At 38.2% G+C, this 13909-nt stretch overlaps 1 protein-coding gene across 2 annotated transcripts in view; it reads right to left on the minus strand.

Annotated features, from left to right (window-relative positions):
• The window catches only part of LOC122399413 (A disintegrin and metalloproteinase with thrombospondin motifs 8), a 72845-nt gene extending 62115 nt beyond the window's left edge, over positions 1-10730 (minus strand). The window contains exons 1-2 of one of the 2 annotated variants that reach the window (XM_043400085.1): positions 10514-10730; positions 5108-5425 (exon numbers count right to left, since the gene is read on the minus strand). The gene's annotated coding sequence lies outside the window, so the exon portion shown is untranslated. Of the gene's footprint in view, positions 1-5107; positions 5426-10385 lie in introns of both variants that reach the window. The other variant, XM_043400084.1, reaches the window with a different exon arrangement.
• Positions 10731-13909: the final 3179 nt, after the last annotated feature.

Here is a 13909-nt window from a genome sequence, read left to right on the forward strand (position 1 = left end):
TAAAATATAACAAAAAATCCATAAACGCTGTTAAATATACCTATGTTTCCATTTCAAAGTGACGCTCGCCTTTGTTGAAACGCTTTTGACATCGACGTACTATTGAATCTATTGTTGACTTCATATTGTATACGATTTGAAAATACTTTTTACATTTTAAACGCTTTAATTCGACCACAAGACACAACGAAACTAAAATTGCGTTCGTAGTACGGTGTATGACTTGCTGTCGTAGAGACTCGACATTACAAAAACAGTAAACATATCAGAATTTGCATGTTTATGTTACTTAACATCGACACTACCAATGTATCTCGTCTTGTCCTGTATTAAACTGAGTGAAACAGCGTTTTCATATTTTTAACAAAGCATTTATGGGGTTTTTGTTACGTAACACTTCAGTCTTAGGTTTACTTGTAGAACACTTGCAGAAATTTCAACGAACCGCTAAAAAATTGTGTTTAAAATAGAATACGATTTCCGATTGTTTGGAAGGAAAATGCACTCGTAGAAGATTTCTGATAAAAGTAAATTGAAAAGATCATTGACGTTCGACGTCGGTTCAAAGACAAGCGAATTTATTGCGTACCGCGAAAGACACGTTGCGTCTCGCGTTCGACACGCCACACGCGATGACAATTAATTTCTCCGCGCGTCATTAGGCTCGTTGTTCGTTTCCTTCTTCGGCGCCTCGAAGGCCTAATCGCTCTGTGTATTCCTATGACTGGCTCTCGAAACCGCGGAACCCTTCCAAATACGACGGTTAATTAAAGTGACTGCGTTTTGCTTGGCGGGCAAGATACACAAAAGCACAATGGAGTCATACAGCACGATATAATTCCGATGATCTTGGCAAGACAACCTTTCGATTCTGGAATTTCTCATCGAGATCTTGTTCTCGACGATTTCTTCGTACTGCAAACGTAATAGAAACGTTTAGGAATTAAAATTCGATCTGATAAAAAGAGAATTTGAAACGAACATCTTTGGCAATTAAACAAGCTAATTATTTATGGGTTAACGATGTAATGAAATATCGTTAATCAAAACATCGAATGCCTGAACGACAAATCAGGCAAAAACGGCTTGGCGTGGAACGTGTTAAATTATAAATCGTCAATTTTAGAATTTCGAACGTCACGAACTTATAGAACGATCTGATATTACATGGACCCGTAGATTGGCGGTGTTTTCTTGAAAAAATGTCAGGTTTTTGGACGAACCTGTATTTTTATGGAAGCTATATCATCCTGAATGTCTCCCGTCGCAACGATCGAGAGTGAGAAAAAGCAAACGATCACCTGTTAGCAACGGCGGAATTAAAGTAAGAACGAACGCAGAAGGGTAGCAAGAACCGCTCCTATTAGTTTCCGTTATGAGGTATGTTTGTTCGTGGCGCTTAATTGCTGCTAAATGTCGAGTTCGTGCATGAACTCGCGGGGTCCATTGACAGCCAGGCCACTTTCATTTCTCTGTTCTCTGACACAATCTTCGCCGCGTTACACTTTCCTTGGCGCGCTGGCCACGGTGAAACAGCGGATAGATCGAAACTCTCGTTTTCAATATCTCCCGGTGTGCCGTGTGCTCACGCACCGTAACGGGCAAATCAGCCCCGATTGTATAACGTGGCCTCTTATATGGCCCCACGTGCTTTTGCATCTTGTCTGCTAAGTAGCCACCAAGTCACTTTAATTAACCATCGTATTTGGAAGAGTCCTGCGGTTTCGAGAGCTGGTCGTAACGAGTCCTGGCCGATTAGGCGTTTCCAGCTACCAACGGAACGAGCAGCAATTCTAACGGTAGTTACTTCTCGAGGATACCTTCTGTGATTCAAGGTCATAGAAATTGCCGAGGCACCAACTATCCGTAAATTACCATCGATCATTTTTTGTTATAGTCTGATAATTATTGGGCCGACCAAAGACTAGTTTTTCTTTGAAAAACAATCATTTTTATCCACAATGTATCGTCCATTTTGCTCTTTCGGGCCACCTACCAACCTAATTGTTATGCAGGGTGTTAGGCCAAATAGAAGCCAAAATAAGACGAAAATCAAGAATAACAAAATTATTGACAAAAATTATTAATAAAACTTTTCCATCTACTCGTATTTTTTTCTCGAAAGTGCGTAATATTTCGGGGGTATGTGTATTGACCAAAAATAATTGTAATTGACCCCCACAACCGAAAATAATTTTTCCAGAATGATTTCAAATTTGTAAATTTTAGGTACCTACCCCCTGTCGACTTTTCTTGAAAATTCGATTATAAGTTTTCGGAGAAAATTATATTTGCTGGAGAAAGTAAATGTCACAAATTTTCATAAACGTGTAGCAACGACAATTGATTAACGTCGATGAAATTTGATTCGAATCGAAGAAGGTGTATGGGTTTTCCGTGTGTATTAATATAAATTGCCTTTTCTGTAGAATAAGTGTTGTGGAAAGTAGAAGGTATTTTATAACTGTGCGTGAAAATGAGGAAATAACGATTTAGAAATTCAAATGCCTGCATCGTTACTTTTACATATGTATGTATCGATATTATAATTTCCGGTTTCGGTAAATGTGAATTGCTTTCTTGATAAGTAATTTTTCGGTCGTTTTTCCTGTACTATTAGTTTTGGAAACTAGAATGGGAAGCCCGCATCGCGTACGAGCTCATAAATGAAGGATTATACGCCACGACACGTGGACACGTTTCTATCGTTAAACAAGAACGACACATCGCACGTGCTCAATTTACCAATTCCTTTCCGCTCCCTTCCGTTACAAAAAGATCCGTATATTGCTTCACATTCCAAGTACTTGGATAAACGAGCAATTTTGTAAACCACGTTTCCCCTTTCAAAAATATCAATGCAAAATGTGCAAACTTGTTCTAAACTTTGAACCATTTTTTAACGATTATTAACCTTTAGGCGAACAGGATTCGATGAAATTAATTTTATACGTAATCTTATATATATCAACTATGTATACATAATTATTATGAACACTATATCACGAAATTTCTTTACAAAGACACCGACTAATTCTTTGAAATCACTTTTAAACGAACAATTTATAGCGTTACAAAACAATACAAGTCTGATAGATTAAATTGAAATGTTCGTAAAAAAAATTTAATCACAGTTGATGCTGAACGAGCAAAGAAATGTACGTACGATAATATGAAGTTAATTAAGTCTTCGTGATATATCGATATTAGTTCGTGCCAATGGTGTAATCGCAACGAATAGAATTTAATTATTGTTTACTGGAGAGCAGATTCAATCAAATAAAATTCCAATAAAATTAACGCGTGAATGGTCGTTCGGTATTCATGTAATCCGACAGTTATGTAATCGCGAGTTATTACTTCTTCTTGTCACATCTAATTACTTCTTTGGTAAGCTTCGCAGAGGTTGTTTTTGCGATGCAGGATCTTTGCCTCTGTCACTAATCAATCGAAAGCGTTTACGCGAATAATCAGTTAAAGACTGTTGCCGGGTAACGTGCACGCGGGAAAAGTAAAATGAGAGTCGTTAATTGGGGGGGGAAAAAAAAACGACAAAAATAGAAGCAATCGATGCACAACCATTACAGAGCTCGAGGTAATTGCACGTTCGCGAAGCATTTATTTTGTGCAATCAGGGATACATCCGACAGAAAATATAATTATCGACCATTTATATTCACGTACGAACTAATAACTTAAACAATTTCTACGTTTACTGCCCGAGCTCGTTCTCCTCCAAATTATGGAAGTTCTCAATCGCTTCCACGAATCTGATTTATTACCATAAAATCAATGTGTGGCTCGATTAAATCACTTCTTGTTTACGAATCTTTCTACCAAGTTCTTTGTGTAGAATTTCGCTATATTTAGCACCGTGCACTACCTTTCTAATCACAGTCCATTAATATATTCAACTCTTAATCGTGACAAAACACATAAATGTCGATCGAAAAGTTTGGGATGTCCGCAATTCGTAAAATTGGCATCGAAAATAGTAGAATTTTGTAAACGATCAAAGCACATAATAGAAAATGAATATTTCTCGAAACAAAATATGGATATAAAGATGTTTTTAAATTTTTATTAATATTAATTTAGTTCATGAATTGTTGTATAGTTTTGTTTTGAAAGAAAATATGTACCAAATAGGAGTTTATTGATTGTAGTACTGCAATAATTAGGAGAATTGCCTTCATCAAAGTCGAATGGTTTAATGGGAGATTCTAGAGGCCAAAATAAGACGAAAATCAAGAATATCAATTTCTTGATTGAAGCTTCATTAAAAAGTTATTAAAAAATTAAATTAAAAAATTTCAAATCATTCTAAAAAAATTATTTATGGTTGCAGGGGTCAATTACAATCATTTTTGGTGAATACATATACCCCCGAAATCCTACGCATTTTCGAGAAAAAAATTCATACCAAAAATCTAATGTCTGATCATGAATGAATGATTCCCCTGAAATTTCATGTGATTCAAATCGTTTTGAAAAAATTATTTTCGATTGCAGGGATCAATTACAATTATTTTTAGTTATTAGGCATATCCTCAAAATCCGGCTCACTTTCGAGAAAAAAATTCGAGAAGGTGTGAAATTTTTCGGCGAAAAAAAAATTTCAAATCGTTTTGAAAAAATTATTTTCGATTGCGGGGGTCAATTACGATCATTTTTGGTTATTAGACATACCCTCGAAATCCTACCCACTTTCGAGAAAAAAATTCAGTACGAGCGAAACTTTAAACGTTAATAACTTTTTAACGAAGCCTCCATCAACAAATTAGTATTCTTGGTTTTCGTCTTATTTTGGCCTCTAGAATCTTCCATTAAAATTTTTCCCAGGTGTGGCCGAACACCCTATATACAAAATTTTATAAACTGAATTAATATTAAGTTATATAGAACTTAGAATTCTCCCACGTTAATTATTTATATTTGAAAAAGTATTGAACATGTACATCCAAAATTTATTTGCATACACCAAAAGGGCTCTGCTATCATTCTGTAAAAGCACGTTAAAATCGAAGTTGGACAGAAGATTAGAAGATGTCTAATTTTGGCCATGAAATATCGTTTTACTGATCGTATTGAATTGATGAAAACTTACGTCATTTATGGTCGGCAGGAGTAGGGCTGCGTCGATCGAGAGTCTTCATGTTTCCATCGTCGCGAGCGTCGCGATCCTCGGTATCATCGTGCCGACAAAAGGATCGAAGGGTTGCACTGACGCGCTAAAGTCGGCCACGAGGGTTCAGAGACGCTTTATTCCACTCGACGAATCCGTGACCCGCTAAAAGACCTTACTTCCGGCGTGGTTCCGGTGCTCACCAATTCCGTGATCACTGCACATCCAACACACTCAGCGGTTCCCGTCTCGTCCTGCGGCCCCGGTGCTCGTTTCCTCCGTTCGTGATCGCGACGCAAACTAGACAAGTTTCAGGAAACGCCGTGACTTTTCGGGGACGTGTCGGGGGACGCGACCCATCGAGCCGAATTCGAGCTCCTCTTTCTCGTGCAAAACTTTATACGAAAAAACTCGTCCTCCCGGTTACGCAAATACAGAACCCGGTTACCAGGAATGAAATGCTGCCAGCCGTATACACCGAAAACCGGAGAAAATAACGTTTCACGGTTGTAAGGTCAAAGTTTAACGAGTTCCTACGGATTTTACTTCTTCTTTCGCGAAGAAGGGGTAGAAGAATTTATGGCGGAGAAACGAAGGAAAAGTATAGGCAGCGAGTCAAAGGATTGCTCAGATGGCAGATAAAAATTAACTTTTTTTTTTACCATGTTTGGGAACCTGATTTTAAGAATATATCTCCGAGGTTTCACGCGTGTATCTAGGAAAATGCGAAACGAGGAAGAGGTCGAAGAATTTATAGCAGAGAAACGAAGAAACGAAGAAAAAGTCAAGGGGTTACGTCTACCTAGATAGATAAAAGAAATTAATTCTTTTTTTTCTTTGAAAGCCTGAAGAATTTAATGCCCATATTGCTCCCTTCGCTGTACAGGTTAATATTTCGTTAGACTTGGACTGGTGTGATTGATCATAGGTTTGCAAATAAATTCTATTGGAATAATTTAAGATTGTCTGCTTTACCAACGCAAACAAATTACATCCGTTTATGCGTCAAACGTTGTGTAAGTAAAGGTCATCGTCGACTACGTATTTACAACGCAAAATACTAAATACCTGATACGAGTCACGAATACCTGAAGCTTGGTTCGGGACGAACATTGAAATTCCTGGAACTTCGTTCAAAGAATGTGAAAATCAAGATGCTATCTGATAAACAGAGTTTTAAATATTTTCCAAAATACTTAACGAGTAAAACGAGATACAAGAATTTTTGTTAAATTCAAGAGACAGGAACTCGAACTGCTAAAACGAAAATTATTATTTTCCACCTAAACAAAGAATGATCGTTTCCTAATGATTTCTTCCGTAGAAACTTTTAGTATAACTTATTTTTGCTACCTGAAAAGTGAAGATCTTGGTAAATACACGTTCGAAAGTTAATGCTTCAAGAATTGTTGTGTTTTATAATTTGTAGATCAATTGTGTCCGATAACACAATAGACAATTTCGATACAGATATATTCGAATGTAATTGTACAAACTATTTGCACTTCTTTCCTTTCAAATGTCTTATGTATTCAAGTCTTATCGGTATCGTTGATCGACTCGAGCAAAGCGCTGAAGATGCTTGCCAGAAAGTGAAAGAAACTCGATTTCATTGAGAAAACCTGTGTGGAAGCCTACATTCACCCGGCTATCATTTCGACCACTTGCTATGAAAAACGTTCTCTGCGATCTACACTACGTGTACTTGTGCCAATTGACTCGTAAATTAAGAAACTGAGATGTATATCAATTATCTCCTATGCATATGTTCATCAAGCACTTTTCACTTCTGGTAATGTCTAACGCGTTAAAGTTTGCATCTGTTATTTGCAATGGAACAAAGATCATATCGATGATCCTTAGTTGCAACGAGAAATTTAAAAAAAGGATAAATTTCTTCGTATTAAGCTTCGTATTGGTTATTGTTTCTTTTTGGAGTGAACCTAGGCTATTCATAATTTTTCATTATTTATTTTACTCAAATTTACTCCGAGATGATCATTAACTAACAGCTTAATGAGAACAAATATATTATATTTGGTAGTTGATTTCTTCACACGATTTCTATTGTTAGTTTCTTCACAATTCTTTTCTATTATTTTGTCTTTCTTTAAAGTAAACTTAATGTCATTCATCTTTGTGCCTTCTAATTTTATTTCTACAATTTTCTTCAAAAATACTTCTTTTCGTAGTACTGAAAAATCTTCAATATCAAGTCGAAACGATTAAAATATGTATAAATCAGCTTGTGCAAAATTGAAGATTCTCGTATTATGTTGATTGCACTTCGATTTACATACTTCAAATTTATCGATAATGATAGAATTTCCGAGAAGTTACAGACAACTTTGTTTTTATCGTATAAAGAAATGTAAGAAAAACAGCCATTACTGTTTTCCATTGCGTTGTTGAACAGTAGTGCATCGATACAACAATCACTAAAGCATAGATGACATACTTTGTAATCTTATCGGGTATTTTACTTGGACCGTAAACGCCTGTATACGCATAGTTAAACGCGACTAAAGACGATCCAACGAGTTTTGTCTTTCAACAAATACGAATGTCATAGTTTACATTAATTAAAGAAACATTTTATAATTTAACGCGTTGGTTACCATGGTGGTCACCGGTGACCGACGTTTGAAGCTTTAAAACACATACGATAAATGAACCTTAATGCTTGTAGATTTTTAAATAGTGTCACTGACCCGTCAACGTGTTAATAATAAATATATTTTGGAATTTAATAACATATAAAATGTAATTTATTTAAAGAGGTTTCATTATGCGTTTGAACTTGATACGCGAACCAAAGACTAGTCTTGATGGGATTAGGATTACAGATCGAGGTATTTAGACGAGTAAATATCGAGAACATATCGTTAAATATAGAGAAATAAAAATGCCGCAAGAAACGCGTGCGAACGGAACAACGAGATGAAAGATTCGCGCGATTCCGTTTGAAGCGTGAGCGACAGACGCGCGCAACATCGGACGTTTAGCAACGGCTGCGAAACACCCGCTTCCTGACACCGACAATCATGTCCTAGAAGCCTGAATCAAATTCACCATCAAGACTCCTCATCAGCCAGTGAAAACGTCTATCCTCGAACGAAACGGTGCAATCGACTGTCGATCTGAAAGGAGCCCCGCGCGTAACGATTCACGACTGCCTCTCTGTCTCCAACAGTCAAACACATTTTCTGCATTTCGCCTACAATATATCCAGGAAAAGATGCGTTTAAAAATTAATCGAAACCTGTCAACGTCAGCGACGAGGAGAAATTCAATCTAAACTGGAACGATTACTTCCATTTATTGTTAACACGATTTGAGGAAAGTAAAGAAGATCGCAGAGAGCTCTGGAAGATCAGTCATGTTTTGGGATGTCTTTGAAAAGAATTTTTTAAGTAAAATGGGTGTTGGACGATTAATTCCAGACACTCGATAATTTTTGCAATATCGATGATTAAATTTTTATTGTTATCTAAACCTGAAGGCCTTGCTCTCTCGAGCAACTCTAGGTACCTGACTGAATCGATAGTGTTCTTGTCTGACTATTGCAAATAACAAAAAATGAAGGAAAATCTACTAGATGCTAAATGAAAAGTAAAACGATTTTTTGAATAGGTGACAACGAGTGTGAGTTGGGGACAGTGAGTCTAGTGAGAATGGTAAGTTGGTACGAATGGAGGGAGATATCTGGCGGGGGAACGGAACGAGGTGAGCGTCGTGTCGTGTGAAAAATGTGTGTGGATTTTAAAAATATCAGACATTCCCTGAAATGTTATACTCAGTTGTGCTCAGGACTCTTCGACGCATTTAAAAGTAAGACATATTAGAAATAACTGCACAAACGAAAATAAACATTTTAACAATTTTCACTAAAATCAAATTTTTCGAACGTCAATCTCTAGAGAATATAATACAGTTTCAAGCAATTTCTGAATTTTTGCTTCAGCTCCAGTTTGGCTAGAATCATGCACACCGATCAGCCACGTAGAAAAGGATTTGCTGGTAGCGATTACGTCATAAATGCAAACAAGAATCATTTTAAAATAAAATTGACGCTTTTCTATTATAAGTTAAACCACAAAAGCTTATATCGATCAAATGATTATTTTCGTTTCTGCAGTTACTTGAAATGTGTCTTAATTTTGAACGCGTCGAAGGGTCCTTTAATGCCCATTTAAATACTCTATGGTTTTGCTGGAAATACCAAAACTCTAGACAAATTGGGGCAGAATTCGTCGTTTCCTTGACCGTCTAAAACCCAAGTTTCGCGCGCCTCGGCAAAACACCTTTCTCCTTTCGTACACGCCGAAAGCAAACCTCGATAAATCGTCAAGCAATTTATAGACGTTCGTGGGAAAAAAGAACACCGTCAAGTTTTAGAAACGTCGTCAGAAAGTTGCCCGGTGGATCGTAACAAAAAGAGTCCACCGGTTTGCAAAAGATCGAAACACCAGAGCGCTTTTAAATAATTTCTATAATCCAATAGTGGCCGGAGCAACTGTTTCGCGTTGGAATGCAAAGTTCTGCATCATTTTCTCTTTCGCCTTTTCACCGTTTCTTCGCGAGGATCGTCTTGGTAATAAAACCGTAGCGCGTGCTTCGACTTTCCTCGCGCCATGGAAACGCACTACTTCCGACGATCGGAGTTGGGTAAACTTTATTCGCGAACAACGTAAATTAACTTCTGTTTACGTAAATTCGAGTAAATAATTATTTGTTATTCGCAAATAAAGGCAAGATTGCACCGACGATCGAATATAGGGTGAAAGTACCTAACGTGGTCTAGTAAGCCAAGTGCAGTTCGATCTGTTCGTTACAGAGCAGATTAGAACTAAGAATTGTTGATTCGGTAAAAATAAATCGCGAAAAGTTAGAAAATATTCGAAAAATAAGTGGACCGTATTAGGTACTCGAACCCTCCTATTTCTCCATAGGATTCGTATTGAACTGGATCGTTAGGCGCGCGATAAGCGTCGTAAGCGGGTCGTACGATAATCTGCGAGGCGTACGAGGAAAAGCGATTTCCAGGCGAAATGATTGTCGGTCGATCGGCAACGACAGGTGGCAGATTACGAGCACATAAACGCGTCCTTTTCTCCGGTTTTCCTTCTCCGCGAGAGGCACGGGAATCTGGCACAAGTGCACCCGTGCATCGTGCACGTCCTCCGCGGTACGTGCACTTTCGCTGTCGTTCCGGAGACGAACGAACTCTATCCGGCCACAAACGACGAACAATCCTTACGCGATAAGTGATATCCTGATAGATCCTGGCCGCATCCAGCAGCTTTCTTATCCTTGCGTCTCCCTTTCGAGACCGTTCGACGTACGATTCGTGAAAAGCTGTCACAGGAGGGAAACGCGATTTTTGACCTCTCACGCGCTCGCTTCTCTGGACCCAGACGTTTTCGCGCTACGCGGGCTCGAATTCACGGGCATTTCTTTCCGTCACCCTCGGGACACCCTCGCGGCGAGGACACGCTTGCCTCTGAAACCGGCGCCGTATTCGCGGCCGAGGAGGGGGCGAGCAAACGAGTGGCGGGCAGAGAGCACACCGCGGGATTGGAAATTAATGCGAATGCGCGAACGGACTCGGTCTAACTGCGGCCGACGATACCCGTCGACGTCGGTGGCAAATGTTGGATGGTAGGGGAACAGGACCCCGGGGACTGGGGACTGGGGACCAGCTCCGACAGTGGCGATTGTGATTGTTGGCACGATCGTAGGCAGCCCGCGCCAGGAGAAGGTTGCCTTCGCCACCGATCGCTACGCTACTGTTACTCCTTTTAAAAAAGACTCCGCGGAAGAGAGGGGAACGGGACTGTCCCCGTTATACCCTTTCAGTCTCGATATTACAACCCCTAAAAAAATATTTCAATTATCGAGTCTGTTTCGTAAGAGACGCGATAGATCAGAAAACAATCATTTACTTCGTAAACAATTGTGTACAGATCGCAAGTGGGGGAGACCAGGGCTAGAAGTTCGGATTTTGAGAAAAGATCAAAAATGACTAGGAAGTAATGTAGTTAGTTTTTTCACTCCTAATTTATTGTTTTTGTTATATTTTAAGATTTTCAGAATATATAAGTTTTTCATAGAAACTCGTTTTTTCTAATGAGACATTTCATTCTCTGATGAAATGAAACACAATTTTATTAATAAGGTTTGTGTCGGAGATTCCCCCCATTAGCGATTATCTCTTGACAACGTTTAGGCATGCTATCTACCAACTTTTTTGCATATGATAACAAAGATCTAAATATCTCACGAATTTTCCTACTTAAAAGTATTTCAACGAAGCTAATTTCGATGGTAACGAATTACTAGGAAATTAAAAATATAAGTTCGCGTTCATAGGAGCATCAAAGCGGAAACGCGTAATGGCAATTATAAAAGCAAAATATAAGATAATGTACAAGTTGGAAAGTAGTGAGAGTGACGTAAAACAGTGAAATACTGTAGTTATCGGTCTCCGTTAAGAATCCGCGATGCATCGATAGATCTTGAGGAAATACTCTTGTAAGGGTATTTGTCCAATAAATAAATAAACTGTATTTTGTATGTTTTGATGTTCGAGGATGAAAATATGTCAGGATTGGCCGAAATGATGATGTCTGTCGACATGTATGTATATACAGGGTGTATACATTTCTGGCCACACAGTATATTTGCGGTAAAGAATTTTTTTCTCGAAAGTACGTAGGAATTCGGGGGTGTGTCTATTGACCAAAAATGATTGTAATTGACCCCTGCAACTAAGAATAATTTTTTCAGAACGATTTGAAATTTTTTAATTTTGTCGAAAAATTTGTCTACTTTCTGGAATTATTTTCTCGAAAGTGGGTAGGATTTCGAGGGTATGTCTATTCACCAAAAATGGTTGTAATTGACCCCCGCAAACAACAGAAATTTTTCCCGAACGATTTGAAATTTTTTAATTTTGTCGAAAAATTTAGGCACTTAATGAATTTTTTTCTCGGAAGTGGGTAAGATTTCGGGGGTATGTCTATTGACCAAAAATGATTGCAACGGACCCTAGCAACTAAAACTAATTTTTTCAGAATGATTTGAAATTTTTTAATTTTGTCGAAAAATTTGTCTACTTTCTGGAATTATTTTCTCGAAAGTGGGTAGGATTTCGAGGGTATGTCTATTCACCAAAAATGATTGTAATTGACCCCCGCAACCAACAAAAATTTTTCCCGAACGATTTGAAATTTTTTAATTTTGTCGAAAAATTTAGGCACTTACTGAATTTTTTTCTCGGAAGTGGGTAAGATTTCGGGGGTATGTCTATTGACCAAAAATGATTGTAATTGATCCCTGCAACTAAAAATAATTTTTTCAGAACGATTTGAAATTATTTAATTTTGTCTAAAAATTTCACACCTACTCGAATTTTTTTCTCAAAAGTGCGTAGGATTTCGGGAGTATGTCTATTGACCAAAAATGATTGTAATTAATCCCTGCAACTAAAAATAATTTTTTCAGAACGATTTGAAATTTTTTAATTTTGTCTAAAAATTTCACACCTACTCGAATTTTTTTCTCAAAAGTACGTAGGATTTCGGGGGTATGTCTATTCACAAAAAATAATTGTAATTGACCCCTCTAGCTAAAAATAATTTTTTCAGAAAGATTTGAAATTTTTTATTTTGTCTAAAAATTTCACACCTACTCGAATTTTTTTCTCAAAAGTGCGTAGGATTTCGGGGGTATGTCTATTCACAAAAAATAATTGTAATTGACCCCTCTAGCTAAAAATAATTTTTTCAGAAAGATTTGAAATTTTTTAATTCAATTTATATTCTTGATTTTCGTCTTATTTTGGCCTCAAGAATCTCCCATTAAAAAGTTTCCCAGGGATGATCGAACACCTTGTATATGTTTAAAAATGTTACTCTGATCGATATGTATAAAGAAATGGCACGAAATGGGAAACAGCTAAAACAGGCGATCGATGACGTGGAAAACGATCGTTCGCGCGATACGTTTCTCCCGTTTCACGGGATATTGAGAACCGAACGCACCGGATGGCCCTTGTTCTTCAAGAGGCAGCGTTCCGAGGAAGCGATATTGTTGGCTGCGAGGCCGGAAACACGTGGCACGGTTCGCGTGACTCGATCGGACCGAATCTCTCGGGCCGAAGATCAGTCTTGGCGGACTCTGGCGTCCGATTCCGACCTCCGACTAGAAAACGTGTCTCGTTGAAAAAAAAAAAAAGAGACAAAGCAACCGGGACTGGCGAAGAAACAAAGAGCAGAGAAGTAGAAGGGAAACGAGCCCGGAGACTCGCGATTAGAAGCGATCGTTTTCCGGTTTTCCGTTTCAGAGCCACAGGCCTGCCCCTGCTTTTTCCTTCCTGCTTGCTCCTTCGTCTCGAGGCTCGCCTTGTCTCCCGAGAGGGAAAGTATTTTATACCACGGTTGGCTTGGCAAGAGAAAGGGGACACGGTTCGCTCCTAATTTCTGTTTTAACTCGGTGAACCTATACAGGGTGTATCCTAACACGCGGGACCCAGGTTCAGCTGTCAATCGACACGCGTACCTAACAAGGAAATCGAACTTAAAGGGGCTATTCTAATCTAGAATCATAAGAAAATCATTTGTTTTTTATTTCATTTTCTGAAAGCAACATACTTTGCATTTTTCTCAAATTACCTTATGATACCTCAAGTTCTAGTTGATCGATTACGACCAAGTTTGACAAGTATCTTCGACGCGTGTGTCTCTATCGTCCGTAGCAAAATTGTTTAAATACAATGTTTTT

Source organism: Colletes gigas, unplaced genomic scaffold, assembly GCF_013123115.1.
Source record: "Colletes gigas isolate AHSC1104 unplaced genomic scaffold, ASM1312311v1 Colletes_gigas_Sc00013, whole genome shotgun sequence".
NCBI classification, from domain to species: Eukaryota; Metazoa; Arthropoda; class Insecta; order Hymenoptera; family Colletidae; genus Colletes; species Colletes gigas.